The sequence below is a fragment of the Podarcis bocagei genome (genome assembly GCF_964188305.1).
Source record: "Podarcis bocagei genome assembly, chromosome: 10".
NCBI classification, from domain to species: Eukaryota; Metazoa; Chordata; class Lepidosauria; order Squamata; family Lacertidae; genus Podarcis; species Podarcis bocagei.
In genome coordinates this window covers 35886069-35901594 of record NC_138135.1, presented here as the reverse complement: position 1 = coordinate 35901594, position 15526 = coordinate 35886069, and the positions used below count along the sequence as shown (strand labels likewise).

The 15526-nt window shown below is 41.6% G+C and overlaps 1 protein-coding gene and 1 long non-coding RNA gene across 17 annotated transcripts in view; one reads left to right on the top strand and one right to left on the bottom strand.

Annotated features, from left to right (window-relative positions):
* The window catches only part of GRIN2B (glutamate ionotropic receptor NMDA type subunit 2B), a 295203-nt gene that overhangs the window by 155369 nt on the left and 124308 nt on the right, over positions 1 to 15526 (bottom strand). The gene's annotated exons all lie outside the window — the stretch shown is intronic.
* Positions 6137 to 15526, top strand: part of LOC308595458 — a 60276-nt gene continuing 50886 nt past the window's right edge. For both annotated transcript variants that reach the window (XR_014012036.1, XR_014012037.1), the window contains exon 1: positions 6137 to 6281. This is a non-coding gene — a long non-coding RNA (uncharacterized lncRNA). The remainder of the gene's footprint in view (positions 6282 to 15526) is intronic.

The following is a 15526-nucleotide window of genomic DNA, read 5'->3' as shown; positions in this document are numbered from 1 at the left end:
TGTCCTAATCATACTAACCTGAGTCATGTGCAAATCTCAGTAAGTAGAACAGGCTGACATTATAAAGTGAGACTTGCTGGTGCTGACCAGCAATGTGCAGCCCGGCCTTGGCCACATTTAGTCAGAAGTGTCCTTGGCTTTGTTCAATGTGACTTACTTCTGAGTAAACAGATTGCAACCACAGTTGTGCAAAAGGGAGTGGGAAGCATTTAATGGCGCTGGTTTCTTTTGCATTTAACTTGACCTCATTACACCTGATATTTTACTTGCCAAAAAAACCAAACCATTTTGTGCATTTTAACTTCAAGCTCACCCATGGAAAGCAAATTTCAATACTATATGCATGAGTACTCACAAAAACTAAATGTATGCATGCAACTGTTGAAGCCAAAATTATCTCCCGTTTTCATTCAACAAAGGAACAGAATTCATACTTTATGACTAAATCAGCCCTAACTAAAAAACAGGGCTAAAGTTTGAATATTGTCAACATACCAAGTTGGTGTTGTTTTGTTAAAAAAAATGGTATCAGTAGAAGGAAGCTAAGATAACTGTTGCGTGTGCCATAAACAGAAACAGAAGCACAATTTATTTACTGCATAGCCAGTATCCAAATCAAATGATACGGCAAGGCTTTTCAAATAACCCAGCCATAACCACCAAATAATGGTGCTGCGTGCCCCAGTGACAAAGCATGCTGTGACTCAAGCACAGGCTTTTAGGGTTGTGACACCAGCTCTCTAGAATTACCTTGCCCTAGAAGAGAAGCAAACCCAGAACATTATGTTTTGGACATTTGTTGACAACAGTTCTTTTCTCCCAAACCTTCCCAAATTAGTCTGCTTTATTTCTGCAACTTTTAATTCCTTTTGGGTTCTTTTTTAAAGCACTGTTTTGTTATTTGTATTACGTTTTATATTCAATTTTTTACTACCATTCAACGCAGAAAAGTTTATAATTTCTGCACTAGTCAATAAATAGATAAATATCAAAGGATAATTATATCTAACAGTACCATTCCAGCAAAATGTGCTTTAGGCTGACAAATAGTGTGGAAGAGAGAAAATTATTATTATTATTATTATTATTATTATTATTATTATTATTATTATTAATTTATTAATTTATTTATTTATTTGTACCCCACCTATCTGGCTGGGTTTCCCCAGCCACTCTGGGCGGCTTCCAACAAAGATTAAAAATACATAAAAATGTCACACATTTCCTGAAGAGGGCTGCCTTCAGATGTCTTCTAAATGTCAGGAAGTTGTTTATCTCTTTGACATCTGATGGGAGGGCGTTCCACAGGGCGGGCACCACTACTGAGAAGGCCCTCTGCCTGGTTCCCTGTACCTTTGCTTCTCGCAGTGAGGGAACCGCCAGAAGGCCCTCGGTGCTGGACCTCAGTGTCCGGGCAAAATGATGGGGGTGGAGATGCTCCTTCAGGTATACTGGTACGAGGCCGTTTAGGTATTTAAAGGTCAACACCAACACTCTGAATTGTGCTCGGAAACGTACTGGGAGCCAATGTAGGTCTTTCAGAACTGGTGTTATATGGTCTCGGCGGCCACCCCCAGTCACCAGTCTAGCTGCCGCATTCTGGATTAGTTGTAGTTTCTGGGTCACCTTCAAAGATAGCCCCACGTAGAGCGCATTGCAGTAGTCTAAGCAGGAGATAACTAGAGCATGCACCACTCTGGCAAGACAGTCCGCGGGCAGGTAGGGTCTCAGCCTGCATACCAGATGGAGCTGGTAGACAGCTGCCCTGGATACAGAATTGACTTGTGCCTCCATGGACAGCTGTGAGTCCAAAATGACTCCCAGGCTGTGCACCTGGTCCTTCAGGGGCACAGTTACCCCATTCAGGACCAGGGAGTCCTCCACACCAGCCCGCCCCCCTGTCCCCTAAGAACAGTACTTCTGTCTTGTCAGGATTCAGCCTCAATCCATTAGCCGCCATCCATCCTACAACCGCCTCCAGGCACTCACACAGGACCTTCACTGCCTTCACTGGTTCCAATTTAAAAGAGAGGTAGAGCTGGGTATAAGATATAAGGATGATGTTATATGTACAGCATCCCACAAAAGGTGTCTGCATCTAGCATTAAATGCACATTATCAAACTATGTCCACACCCATGCTCTTGAAATGTAACTTGGATCAATTGATTTCAATAGATCAAGTCTAAATAAGCTCCTCCTCCAGTACTATAATTATCTGAGGGCCTATCCACAATTTTCCTGTGATTTCAAGTCATGGGTCTGAGAGGTTTCGGGTTTTTGTCCCAATACTGAACCTGGGAAAACCCACTATTTACTGCAGAAAATCTGCAGAAAACTTGATTGACGTTTGTTCCAATTTGGCAATAAATAGCAGGGTTTCCCAGGGAAAATAGCAGGACAAAAAAAAAACCCTTTCAGATCTGTTACTTGAAACCACTTGAAGTCACGGGACAAATTGAAGTGTGGATGGAGCCTTAGTGTTCTATGGATCTAAGATGAGTTCCAGATGCCAAAAGAAACCTGCATTTGTCCTTATATGTAGGGAAACAAGTTCCCAGTCCCTGGTTTAGTGAGATGTGCAGAATGAGCTCCAGACTCACACACTTTCCTCCCCTTACCGCCTCCTGCCAGGAGAGGGAATTCAGCAGTGATAACTTAATTTCCCTGAACCTCAGCTTCTTGTGTAATTTAAACCAGAAATTGTAAAGTTAGCTTGTTTTGAAACTGACTGTAGCTAGGGACGACTACACAGCAAACTGAGATTCAGAGAAACTAGGATAAGGGGAGGGGATGGAATACAACCCAATATTTTTCAACCCAATATTTTTCAGGTGCTGCTGCTACTAACCCCACAAAAATTGTGTTATTTAAACTTCCAAAAGAAGTTGCTGTAAGTTTGGGGTCTTATTTTAAATTCTCTAGGCAACTGCGGTACAAAGTAAGAGGTCAGGAGGAAGAAAGGGACAAAGATGGAGAGAGGTGTAAATAATGTCATGAGCTGTTGCTGTAAACAAACCGACCGCTAAAAAATGGCAGGGGATCTAGTTGAGTTGAAGATGCCCCCTGCAGAGAAAGAGAAGCTACAAACACTGCAGGGAGAAACTAAAAAGGAGGACTTTAAAAGGCAGAAGGGGAGGGCTTTGAAGCCCTTACTCCGAGCATCAAGCAAGGGTAATGGCCTGGGTTTGGCTAGCTTGCTTGCAAGGACCTTTAACAAAACAGTTTTAATGTTCCTTGAATGTTTATGGATGGTGCTAGGAAGGATCAATTCCTCTGTAGCTCTGGGGGTCTCAGACCTGGGCTCTACTACAGCATCTCGGCTGTGAAATCTGGATGACCCGCTCTGTGCCTAGGAGGGCAGGGCCCTGATGGACTCCAGCTACAAAAGCTCAGGCTGCTGAAGAGGCTGGAGACCATCTTCGCTTTCTCTTAGTGCAGTCCCAGGTAATATTTTATTCTCTTGCTAATGATGCCGTTTTAAATGTGCATTTTATATTTGACTTCCTTGGTAGTGTCTTATCTTGAAATCTTTTAAGATAATGTTTTAGTTTCCTGTTAATTAGGTTGTTTGAATGTATGCTTGACTTTCTTCAGTAATGTTTCGTTCTGGATTGTTTTATTTGATGTTTTAATGTAGGTTGCAAACCACTATGATTTTTTTTCCTTAAATATAAATCAGTATAGAGATGAAATGATTGATGATAATAATAATAATAATGTTTGAGAGGAAAACAGCAGTTTGGAATTTAAGATGCCTGCTTCAGATTCTCTTTGGGAATCTGGTGCTGTCTACTTATAGGTATGTGTGCTAGCTTGCACTTAAGCTCTGCTTACATATCTGTAATTAAGGCAAACATTGCAAGGACACCAAAGTCTCCAGGCCTATCTCAGCCAAAGGTAGAGGTGGGGATCAGATTGTATAAAGTCCTTTCTGTGTGAAACACATTCTCTAAGACAGTAGTGTTGATGTGCCCTTTGAAGTAGCTACTGAGATAATTCTGAAAGCATGCTGGAAATGCTACATATTTGTACTGTTACATCCATGGCTCCACTGACTGCATTCCAAGTGGAAAGGAACAAAATCATCATCAGTCAGATGAATACAGTCCTATTTCCCAAGAGCATCATTTTAATTCTGAAAGTTTGTCTCCTCTCTTCCCTTCCTCCCCCCCCCCCCACCTTTCAGACCCATATTCCAAGGATCACTACCCTACCCTTTTCAACAAGAGAGAAGAAATGAATTGCTGCATGCAGAGGGAAAGGTTCTTGCCAGAATGTGATTTGCCTTATTTTCTGCAAGCAAAAGCATGGAGGGGAATTGTCCAAATTAAGTTGCTTGATTACAAAAATTAATCTTGTCACTTAGTGTCCCTGTTCCACAGAAAAGGGCCTTTGATTAGCCTCCTTGTTTCAGAATATTACAAGCAGAAGGCAATTTTCCAGACAAGGATAGGAGAAGGCGAGAGTGAAGGGGACAAGGCCAGACAGCTGATTCCAATGCCCAAGACATTCCGCACACGTGATACAGGCCATCCTTCAGAATGAAAAGTTATCGGTGAACACAGCCAAGGAAAACGGAAGATATCTGTGAATGCTTTCAGTTCTTACCAAAGATGTCTGCAGCGCTCTGAGCCTCTGTATTTTGCGAGACAGATTCAAGTGCATTCTGGATATTTAGGTTTGCACATTTAAAGCAGCTTAAAGCACTCTGTTACCTTAGTGGAGCATATCAATTTTTTTTTTTAATGGACAATTTGTGGTTTGGAAAATGGCAGGGAAGTGCATTTAAAAATGTGAGATGAACAAAAGTCTAATGGAAGATGTGTAAACACCCTGCGCATCATGAAGAATGCAGGAAGAATGCTCATTGTCATTTAATTGCCCCATAAACAAATCAGAGTGAATGCTCAATAAAGTGTAGTTTGTGCAAGCAAATCAGGATGAATAAACGGGACATCTGGAGATGCTCACAGTCAGTGATTCCTCTTATGGTTTGCACACAATTAAATTACAACGTTATTCCTAGTGATGTCAACAAGACTTATATTTTGGGGCTCAGAAATACAAGTCTTGTGGGCTCATAAAGTTTGCCTCAAACACAAGGTGAGTCTTAAATTATTTATGTCTTGAATTTTAATCTCTCTCTTCTTCTTCTTCATCATCATCATCATCATCATCATTTTATTATTTATACCCCACCCATCCAGCTGGGTTTCCCCAGCCACTCTAGGTGGCTCCCAACAGATTAAAAACAGAATAAAATATCAAACATTTAAAACTTCCCTAAACAGGCAAACAGGGAAAGGGAGAAGGAATTCTCTCTACCCACCACCCTGTTTCCGGTCTCTGCCTTGCTGCAACGTATCACACTGGGCGGCAAGAAGTCCCCAGGAAACGTTATTTCCCCCAAAGCTAGTGCAATATCAGTCACTCCCATGCCAGGTGTTATAAAGGAGAGAGATGGCAGAAAGACAGCCCTTCTTCATTCTCATTGCTTGCATTGCGGTATTTGCTGCACCCACCACAGAGGGGAAGGGAGACCTCCTACTCCCTCCCCTTTCCCTACTTATTGCAGTTTATCCCTACTAACAGAACATCACCAGTGCAGCCACTGATCAGCCATAGAAGAAAGGTCTTATAGCCTTTCTGAAACTCTAACAAGGGGGTGGATTTCCTAGCCTCTTCAGGAATGATTTTCCAGAAGGACATTCCACAGTCTGGAGCCACTACTGTAAAGGCCATGATTCTAGCAGTTTCCTGTACTAACCTGCTGCATGGATGCGATAGTGTAGCAAGTTGGGCATGGCACCTCCCTTCTGCCACCTCCCCTTGTATGGAATCAGATTTAGAGGAGAAGGAGGTTTAGTCTCCTTTAATTATCCTCTCTCCTAAGCCTGCTTTCTCTCTCCTGATCACTCTACCGTCTCCCAGCAGCTAGACTTCTCTTTGTACTCCCCAACTTTCAGCCTGCCTCCACCATTAAATGCTTGCCAGAAGACTTGGCAAATATCTGCTACCCATCTTTGAGACAGCCAGGGCTTGCAGCAAAGGAGGCAGCATCTCTGTTCCTATAGCAACAGAATATCTCCTCCCACCTGTGTTGCTGTCCAGTTCTGCCCTTCAAAGATACTGGCTCCATTACCAGGGCAACCAGCTTGTTGGGCCACCAAGTTAGGTGTGGCTTGCTGGCAAAGTCCGCAGGGATTCCTTCTGACCCCAATCTGGCCAGCTCTTGTGGGTGAACTTCGTCCCCAGCAGAGGGTAAACAGTGCCTGGCAGGTGAGCTTATATAGGGACAGATATGGGAGTTCTAGCCTGTGAATGGCATTTAAAACTTGCTGTAAGGAGGGAGAAGGCCTCCACACAAAGGCTGGCCTTTTCTTTCAAGTAACAGGCTGCGTCCGGAAGAACCCCTAGGCATAAATAGGATAACTGTAAACCCATTGATGATAAGCAGGCTTATCTTTTCCACACCATAGTCATTCCCTTCCAACATCACCTTCACCTCTTGAATTTAATTTCAGTGGGTTCCTCCTCATCCACTTAACCAAAGGGCTAGTATCTAGTACACTTTTTCAAAAGTTGTTTATCTGTTTGCTGTGCACTTGGACACCTCTTAAAATAATCAAATTCTGCATAGTTTTTGAGATCAAGGCAAAGGTCTTATTCTATGCTTGGATACTGTTAGATGACATTTTGAATCAAGATGACAGACTTAACCTTTCAAATGAGCACTGACATTATTATTATTATTATTATTATTATTATTATTATTATTATTATTATTATTATTGGTTTCTTAGAATTCCTGAGCAGCACCAGGTATGAGGCTGATAGTTAATAATAACAAACAGCTGAGATTTCTAACAATTCTGCCTTAAATGTAACATATAATACTTTTAAGGCAATTGCATAAATTTAAGAAGGTTTTTATTTATATGTCTGACATGCTTCATTTTAATAGCAGATTCTAAGGCTAAAAAGCAAATCAGTTGATGTCTTAAACACGTCAAAACAAGTTAAGAAATTAAGTCCATGCATTCAATTAAAATTATCCTATTCAACAATTTTTTAAAAGCAGTCTTGAAGTGGGAATGCTAATTTTGATTATCTGATTTACAATACATTTTTCACTAAAAGAACTATTTTGTATAATGGTCTCAATTTCCCTTTTGTTTGACACATTATGTTGAAACTTTCAGAAAACCATACTATTTTTGTCCTATTTAGTAATCAGATTACTGGAAATTTGTGGGAACAAGAATATTATATGAATAGCCCCGTGAATGATTTGATTCACTTGCAGAATTTTAGAATATGCATATATGTGTTTACTGCCATATATGTGTTTTTACTGCCAGTTTTAGTACATGATCACTATTTTCCATAAGTGTTCAAATTACTGTATTCTCTCCTGCTTTTCTCTATCAACAATGTTCACAAAAGAATGCATTTGTTTGGTACAGGTAGCTGAAAATGATTGATATAAAAGTTGAGTAAATATTCTGACTGTTTCTGGTAGGTGTGGGTCTGACTCTAATTTAAACAACATTTCAGAAAGGAGGAATATATGGCTGCCAAGTCTGCAAAATGATAATGTCATGGCAATTACATAAATTGAATTCCAGAAGAGTGATGCTCCTAGCTACCATTTCTCTCCTAATCCCTCTCTAGTCTTGCTGCTGACCAAAAGAATAATATTTGGTGCTATGAGCTGCGACTCTACTTGAGTTCCTAAGATCAGCCTAGCACTCCTGATGTCAGTGCCTGATTGACAATGCAGCAATACCAATAGACCCTATTAAGTGGCCATCCTATGCACAGTTTTTGCAACAGTAATAACTCAGGTTGAAGTTAGGCTTACTGAAAAATATGGTATATTCAAACTAGAACAAAGAATAGATCCATCTGTCAACCAAACTGAAAACCTTGACGGTCACAGGGAAGACCGTCTCCTGCTCTGGAGGGTAGGACTTAAACCAATGGGTTCAAGTTATAAGAAAGGTGATTCCGACTAAACACCAGGAAGAACTTTCTGGCAGTAAGAGCTGTTCAACAGTGGAGTGGTCTCTCTCGGCAGGTTGTGGACTCTTCTTCATTGGAGGTTTTTAAGCAGAGGTTGGGTGGCCATCTGTTATAGATGCTTTAGCTGAAATACCTGCACTGCAGGGAGGTGGACTAAATGACTTTTGGGGTTCCCTCCAACTCTGCAGTTCTATGATTCTATGACATTTATTTAAAGAAGCCACATATAAGAAAAAAGACAGGCTTTTTTTAAAAAAAACACAAAGTGTTTTGTCACAGATTGTATTAGCACAAGTAGAGTAGTGACTTAGGTGATGAATACAGTGAAGGATAGCGTGAGGCAACATGTAAAAGTCTGTATTCTAAAGAGTTGCTTCTTTTTTGTACGGTTGCATGCTACCCCAATCTCTGAGTGGCGATTCCTGGGGTTCCAGGCGCTCACCCAGGGTTCATGTTTCCTTTCAGGAATGAGGCACAGTGAAGACTGCAGTGTCTTTATAGCATATGGCTTATTTACACACCTATATACAACCTGAGTCTTCAATGGAGGGGTTCACAGCACTAACACCCCCAAAGGATCTTTTTTCTCCCATAGTCACAGCCTTGGATTCAAACGGGTATCAAATATCCTGTTCTCTAACGTTGCTCTCCCTCGCTCTATCTCTAGCCTGTTGCTTTCCTTCTAGGTCCCATCTCTCCTCCTCTCTACTCTAAACTCTTGCATTATCTGTTGAGGGAGGAGGGCCCACCAATTTGATGTCTAGCACAAGCCCTTTATTCTCATAATGAAGAGGCTAGCCTGGCTTAATTAGCTGTTAAAACTTGCTGAATCCAGGGATTAGAAGTGTCTAGTAACCAGTTTAAAAAACCCCAAGCCTTGATTAAATTCTAACACTTGCTGGACCCAGGAATATAGAGGTCTGGCACCCACAAACTCATAACAGTACCAAAGCTACGCAAAGCATTGAAATTCCATTCTGAGAAGTAGCAAGCAGCAAAACCTGGTTTCTATAGCACTGCCATGGAAACGTCTCACTGTGAATCCGTGCCTTCAGGCCCCTTTGCAACTAAAGCATATTTCTTCCCCAACACCCACCTCCACATCACATGCCCACCCCCTCCAAATGATTAAAGGGTATGGTATACTCTGGCAAAAAAGGGCTGGACTAGCTCCTTCCTGGCTATTGATACAGAATGGTGTCTTCAAAACACAATAAAGGAATAAATGTCTCTCCATTTAGGAATCCTTTTATTTTACCTAACAATGTATTAAGGAACAGACCCAATAATCTTATGCAAGGGATCTTTTGAAATGCCTTTTTTTTTTTTCTTGGAATGATGTCTTCCAAAACTGAAGTTAACTATCAAAATGTAGAACTAAGTCCTCTGAATCTATTGTTTTGTCTGTTATCTCATGGCTCTTTCCTCCACCTTGGACTACTCTGACTCTCCTTCCCCTCCTGGCTCCTGCCTTGTGGGTGGCGTCAAATCCTATAAATCACTGATCCCCTCTCCTGGGTCACTCTCCCAGTCCCTTCCTCTGCCCCACACTCTTCAGAGTCCTGCCAGTCCCTGACACAAGCCACTCAAAGTGTGTTGCTCTTCCTCTTTCCAACTTGCCTCAGGCACACCTTGCTCACAGGTCCTCCTCTAGAAAACATGAATCCCACTTTTGACACCAATGTTGCATTCCACCCCAATCTCTGAGCACTGCAAAATTCTAGGGGTTCCTGGCTCTTATCCCAGGATTCAGTTTCCTCCAAATGAGGGACAGCAGAGACTATGGTGTCTTTAGGATATATGGTTTATTTACACATATAAAAATCCTGAGCCTAAGATGGAGAGGCTCACAGCATTAGCATCCCAAGAGGGTCTTGCTTCTCCCATAGCCACAGCCTTGGATTCCAGCAGAAATCAGGCATGGCTCTGTCTCACAGATTTCAGCCTTCTACTTCTCGTTTGTAGCTCACACATCCAACTCTCAACTCTGCTCTTTGTCTTTCTAGCTACCAGCAAGTTGACTGAAGGGGACCCACCTATTTTCCATATGGCACAGAGCCACTTCCTTTGTTACCTTATAGGCCCATATTTAGAGGGCCATTACCTCACTAGGAAGCTAGCCTGGCTATTCCAAGAATTGAATCCGTGCTTGATCCAGGAATCAGAACAGGTCTCAGGAATACAGCCCACCCCCACAAAACTCATAACCAAATATTTCAAGGGATTAATGGGAACTTAATTACTGATTTTCCGACTTACTATAAATATATTTGTGTCGGTATTGTAGTTGTAGGAGCCATTTCATGCATTTTAATTAACAAGCCTAGTATGGGAGTACTGATGCATACATAATTTCATAAATATTAGTTAAGTGTAAATTTCATAATCTCCAAAATGTTAGCTTTATGGTCCCCAGAATAAGTGACTGTCTGGCCAGAAAGCAGCAAAGTAAAAACACATCTTTAGTAGAACATGGGGCAACAGAAAACACTTAATATTAATTAATGCGCTGTCAGGGTGTAATCAGACAGCAGGTTCTCATATTTGGGTCAGTGCTTTAGTACTAAACCACAAGCACTGGAAGAGTTCCTGGGAACCAGACCAAACTGTTCTCACAGGAGTTTGCACCCTACCACTTTGAAATTGGTTGTGGAGTCGAGCCCTGGAACTTTGATATGTTCATGCCAGGCATCAACATGAGCTGAAGCTAATAACACATAACCACTGCCTGTGCACTAGAAATACAATGACTGGCAACTCCCTATGTAGGTATGCAAGTTAAATCCACTCATACATACCAATGAACATATCCAACCAACTTCTGTCCTTGATTTCTAATAGAATAAGCTTATGCAAATAGCTTAACTGATTTCTCATATGCTTCTTTACATTTTTCTCCTTGAAATATGTCAACTTCACTTTTCTTTGCCTTTTAAAAACACATCTTTTCCCCCCCACCCATGTGGAGTTTTGATCCTGAAATTGACATCTCTCTGTTAAACTCCAGAAACTGCAGGAAGTCAGCATCTAATCAGAATCAAGCAACAGTTTGCATTTTACGGTGCTGGAAACTAATGACATGACTGGGGCATCCAGGACTGTTTATTCACGTGTGTGCCCATTTATATGTATAGTAGCGGATGGAGTCTAATTTCCCTCCCAAAATTCCATGCATTCACCCACACATATGGTGTAAAAATTCAGTCCCCATCCCATCTCCACTTTATACAATAAGAGGGCAGATTTGTGAACAGACGTAGCCCCGTTACATCTAGTTTGGACCTTGAAATCCACTAAACACAACCTTCATTTTTTTATATAAAATGACTAGCAAATAAAAATTGAAACTTTAATGCTGTATAAGACACTGTAGTGTTTACAGAGTCTCCTCTGTGATTTGTTTAAAATGTGGGGGGAAGTGAGAGGGCCATGGTTCAGCGATAGAGCACTTAGTTTGGGTGCCAAAAGTCGCACGTTTAGTTCCCTGCATCTCCAGGTAGGGCTTGGGGAGACTCTAGTCTGAAATCCTAGGGAGCCACTGCTAGCATAGACAGTAATGAGCTAGATGGAACAATAATCTGATTCAGTATAAAGCAGCTTTCTATGTCCTTTTAACCAGAATTGTACGTCCTTCAAATATTGACTGTCTTTCCTCCAGACTGCTAAGGTTCTCTGGCCATGACTCAAAATTACACTAATGCCTTGCGAAGATCCTATAGCATCTATCAACTGATGCACGGTCATTATAAAGGGCCGTCTACTAATGCTGATGGAAATGTCCAGGAAAGCAATGTAGTCAGGATTTTAATATTCAGCAAGGATTACAAGAACGCTGACCTGTTTGAATGGATCTGCTCTTCGAATCATTTTATTTACTTTTCCAGTCTTCTTGAGAGATGCGCCTTTACAAATGTTTATTTGAATTTTGTCCATTCCTGGAGAAAAGCACATTGCTTTTAATGCTTTTGCTTATCCAGCCCTCAGTTCTTACTTCCAAACAAAGTGCACTAGTTACAGGCATCTGAGCAAGACTCAGGATGATGCTATTCCTAATCTTTAGTATGTTTTCCAGAAGGCTTTCATCATTTGTTTGTATTAAATTGGTGGAAGGGAATGGCTTGTACTATATAGGAGGAAATATATTACATTATAGAGTGATAGGGAAATGGGCATGTATGAACAAAACAATCCATACTTTGCTCCGGTGTCGGGAATGTAATCAAGTACACTTGAGTACATTCCTGAAAGTTCAGGATTTAAATCTCATATCCAACAGCTGTTTCCAAGGTCACAAATGGCTCCCAAATCCTGCAGATTCAGGAAATCCAGGTGAACATTGATCAAATGCATTCATGTCACTGGCATGGGGAATAGCTCGCTGGCAGCTGCCACCAGTCAGAATAGACAGCAGTAGAATAGTAGCCTGGGTCTGTAGGGCAGCTTTACCATCGTAGGACACAGACACTCATGTTCTGTGGGCACACTCAAGTCAACAGTACCAGAGTGCTTTTAGCTTCCTCCTGTGGACTCTGCATGTACATGGGAAATGTTAAATGAGATTTCCAAATCCCAGCAAATTATTTAGGAGAGATACGTGAGTAGGAGACAATGGAATAATGATGATGCATTGTACAAACAGAATAAAAAGAGAAATGCCTGCCTAGAGACTTATATTCAAAAGACTTGAAAGGCAAGAAGACAAGATTTTATCTTTTTTAAAAAAAATCCATGTATATTTTCAGTTCTAATTTAAGTGCTCCTCCACACAAAAAAACCCTAATAAAACATTCCCATGAAGGAAACTGTTACATCATCATCAGCCTGATGAAAAAGATGGCTTGGGATTAACTTTGAGCCACTTCCAACATAATGTTCTGTGCTCACAGAATGACTTTTAAAAGCAATTGGATGAGCGCCTCCATTTGGAAATGTTACACGGGGACTACAACATTCCTCAGATGGATTAATGAACATGCTCATCAGTTTCTGTCAGGTTCTGTTCACAGTTTGCTCAGGGGTGGGGTGGGGAATGTGCCTGCCTAATTCACATGTAACATTGCCACGTGCAGGCACTGTGACTGCGATGAAAGAGATTGCATAACAGGAAAGTAAAAAAGCATAGTTGTGAACCAGGGTCTCTCCCATATGACCTATTTATTGAACATTCATTCTGATTTGTTTGCCCCCACACTTTCCAGGGCATTTTCCCATCACTTTCCTTATCACAAAAACAATAATTGGGGCGGGGAATAAATGGATACAGTGGTACCTCAGGTTACATATGCTTCAGGTTACATACGCTTCAGGTTACAGACTCCACTAACCCAGAAATAGTGCTTCAGGTTAAGAACTTCGCTTCAGGATGAGAACAGAAATCGTGCTCCAGTGGCGCGGTGGCAGCGGGAGGCCCCATTAGCTAAAGTGGTGCTTCAGGTTAAGAACAGTTTCAGATTAAGAACGGACCTCTGGAACGAATTAAGTACTTAACCCGCGGTACCACTGTATGTTGCACAAGAGTGTCAAACCAACTTTAACTACACAACCTAACTAGCTGGTATGGGATTGAATCCCACTCGAAACTACTGACAGGTCTGGAAGTGCCTCAGGAGGTCTCTTGTTCAAATCTCAGCTCAGTCATAAATCCACTCAGTGATAGTAGCAAGCCACTATCTCTCCAGCCCAATCTTCCGTCTATAATATGAGGATGATGATAGTGCTGGCATATATTACACCGCTGTATTGATTACTAAGATAATGCAGATAAAGCACTTCAAACACTTAAGGATGGTGCTATGTAAATATTGTTGTTCTTCAGATTCTATCAATAAGCACCTTAGTGTTGCCAAGGTTGTTGTTGTTTTTCAAGTCCCCAAACCATTTTAGGATTGCCACTTAAATGCTAAATAATCCCCTGCAATTTCTTGGAAACAGTGCTATCCACAAATTTCCCTGCTGTACCAGTTTTTCTATTTGCTTCTTTTCCTCTCCAACTCTTATACTCCCGTCTCTCACTTACAGGTGTTTTTAAGCTCACATTTCCCACTTGCTACTACTTCTTCCATTCATGTTCAGCCCTGTAGTTTACCAGCTTGCAAATTCCAGAGAACGCACAGGACCACAACACAAAACAGCAAGGACAGAATGAAAACATCTCTGGAATGACAGGAAGAAATTAAACTAAAATGAGAAACGACCAGAAAGTCACTCCTGAATCCCAGGCCACTTCATTATTGTGGTTGTCCCTGCATGCCAGCTGGGACAGAAAGTCAAGGTAGCAACGTATTGCAAGGAAAAGCTATTTTCAGTGTACTTCAAGCACAGCTTTAATGATGAAGCACTGGAAATCTTGTAAGAAAAGTCTGTTCCTGGCTGTTTTCCAACCTGTCTTCAAATCAGAAAGGTCTGACTAAGCATCTAAACTTTTGGAACTGGCTCACCAAATCTATGGAGATTAGCTCATCACTGCAAGCAGCAGTAGGAGCACTTGGGTTGGATAAACCCCGTAAGAAGAACTTCCACTTCTCCTGCAGCCAGAGGTCTCGGATTTTGTCTTTATCATCCCATTCAGTCCCTTTCTTTCCCTGTTCATCACATGCTTCAGTGCAAGGGGGGGGGTCAGGAAAGGATTTTTGCCGCATTTGTTTTCCTGACATTCTTCAGGGCCAATGCTAAAGTTTCTTCAGTGACGCAGCTGCTCTCTTCCACATCTTGCTGAGTGAACCCTGCTCTAAGCAATGTGCTTTTCCCTCCCTGAAGGTGGGAGTGTGTAAGATATTATTCCACTGCAGCTGCATGAGCAGCCCTGGCATGCCATCAGGAAGGAAACATTAGCAAAAGGCACTGATGATGTCAGAACAAGGATTATGTCTGCTATAGCTTCTCACAAAAGAAAGGCCAACATCACTTTAGGTTTTGGCATTCACACAAAAATCAACTCCTAAGTATACAACGATTCCATTCCACCTGCCACAATTCTGCAATCTGAATACTCAAGTTCTGTACATAATACATCCATATGCTTATTTTTACATGAATGTGCTGCATCAGAACCAGTTCAAATCTGATTTGAGGCTTATGAATCCACTTGAAGGATGAAGAGCAGACACTGGGCTTAAGCCAAGAACCGAACAAGCATTGTCCATGAGAACCAGCCATGGGTGCAACCTGGGGGTTTTGACTATGACAACCAGATGCTAGACCATGCCAGAAACAACTCATAGACAACACAGTAGTACCCATTTGGCAGCTCAACATCTACACCCTTAAGAACCAAATGGCATGTGATGCTAAACATGTTATTAGCAACCACATCTTAAGGGTTTTCTTATTTAATACTAGGCATGGAGTAGGCCTGGCTTCCATCAAGTCTGCAGTGAACAGAGAGGGGTGACTTTGCTCTTCTCAGCTGCAATCCTGGGCAAAAATAACCCCATGCATGCTACAATTGGATTTTGTCCCTAAGGCTAACAATAATAGAGGAGAAGCAATGTCGGTGGGGC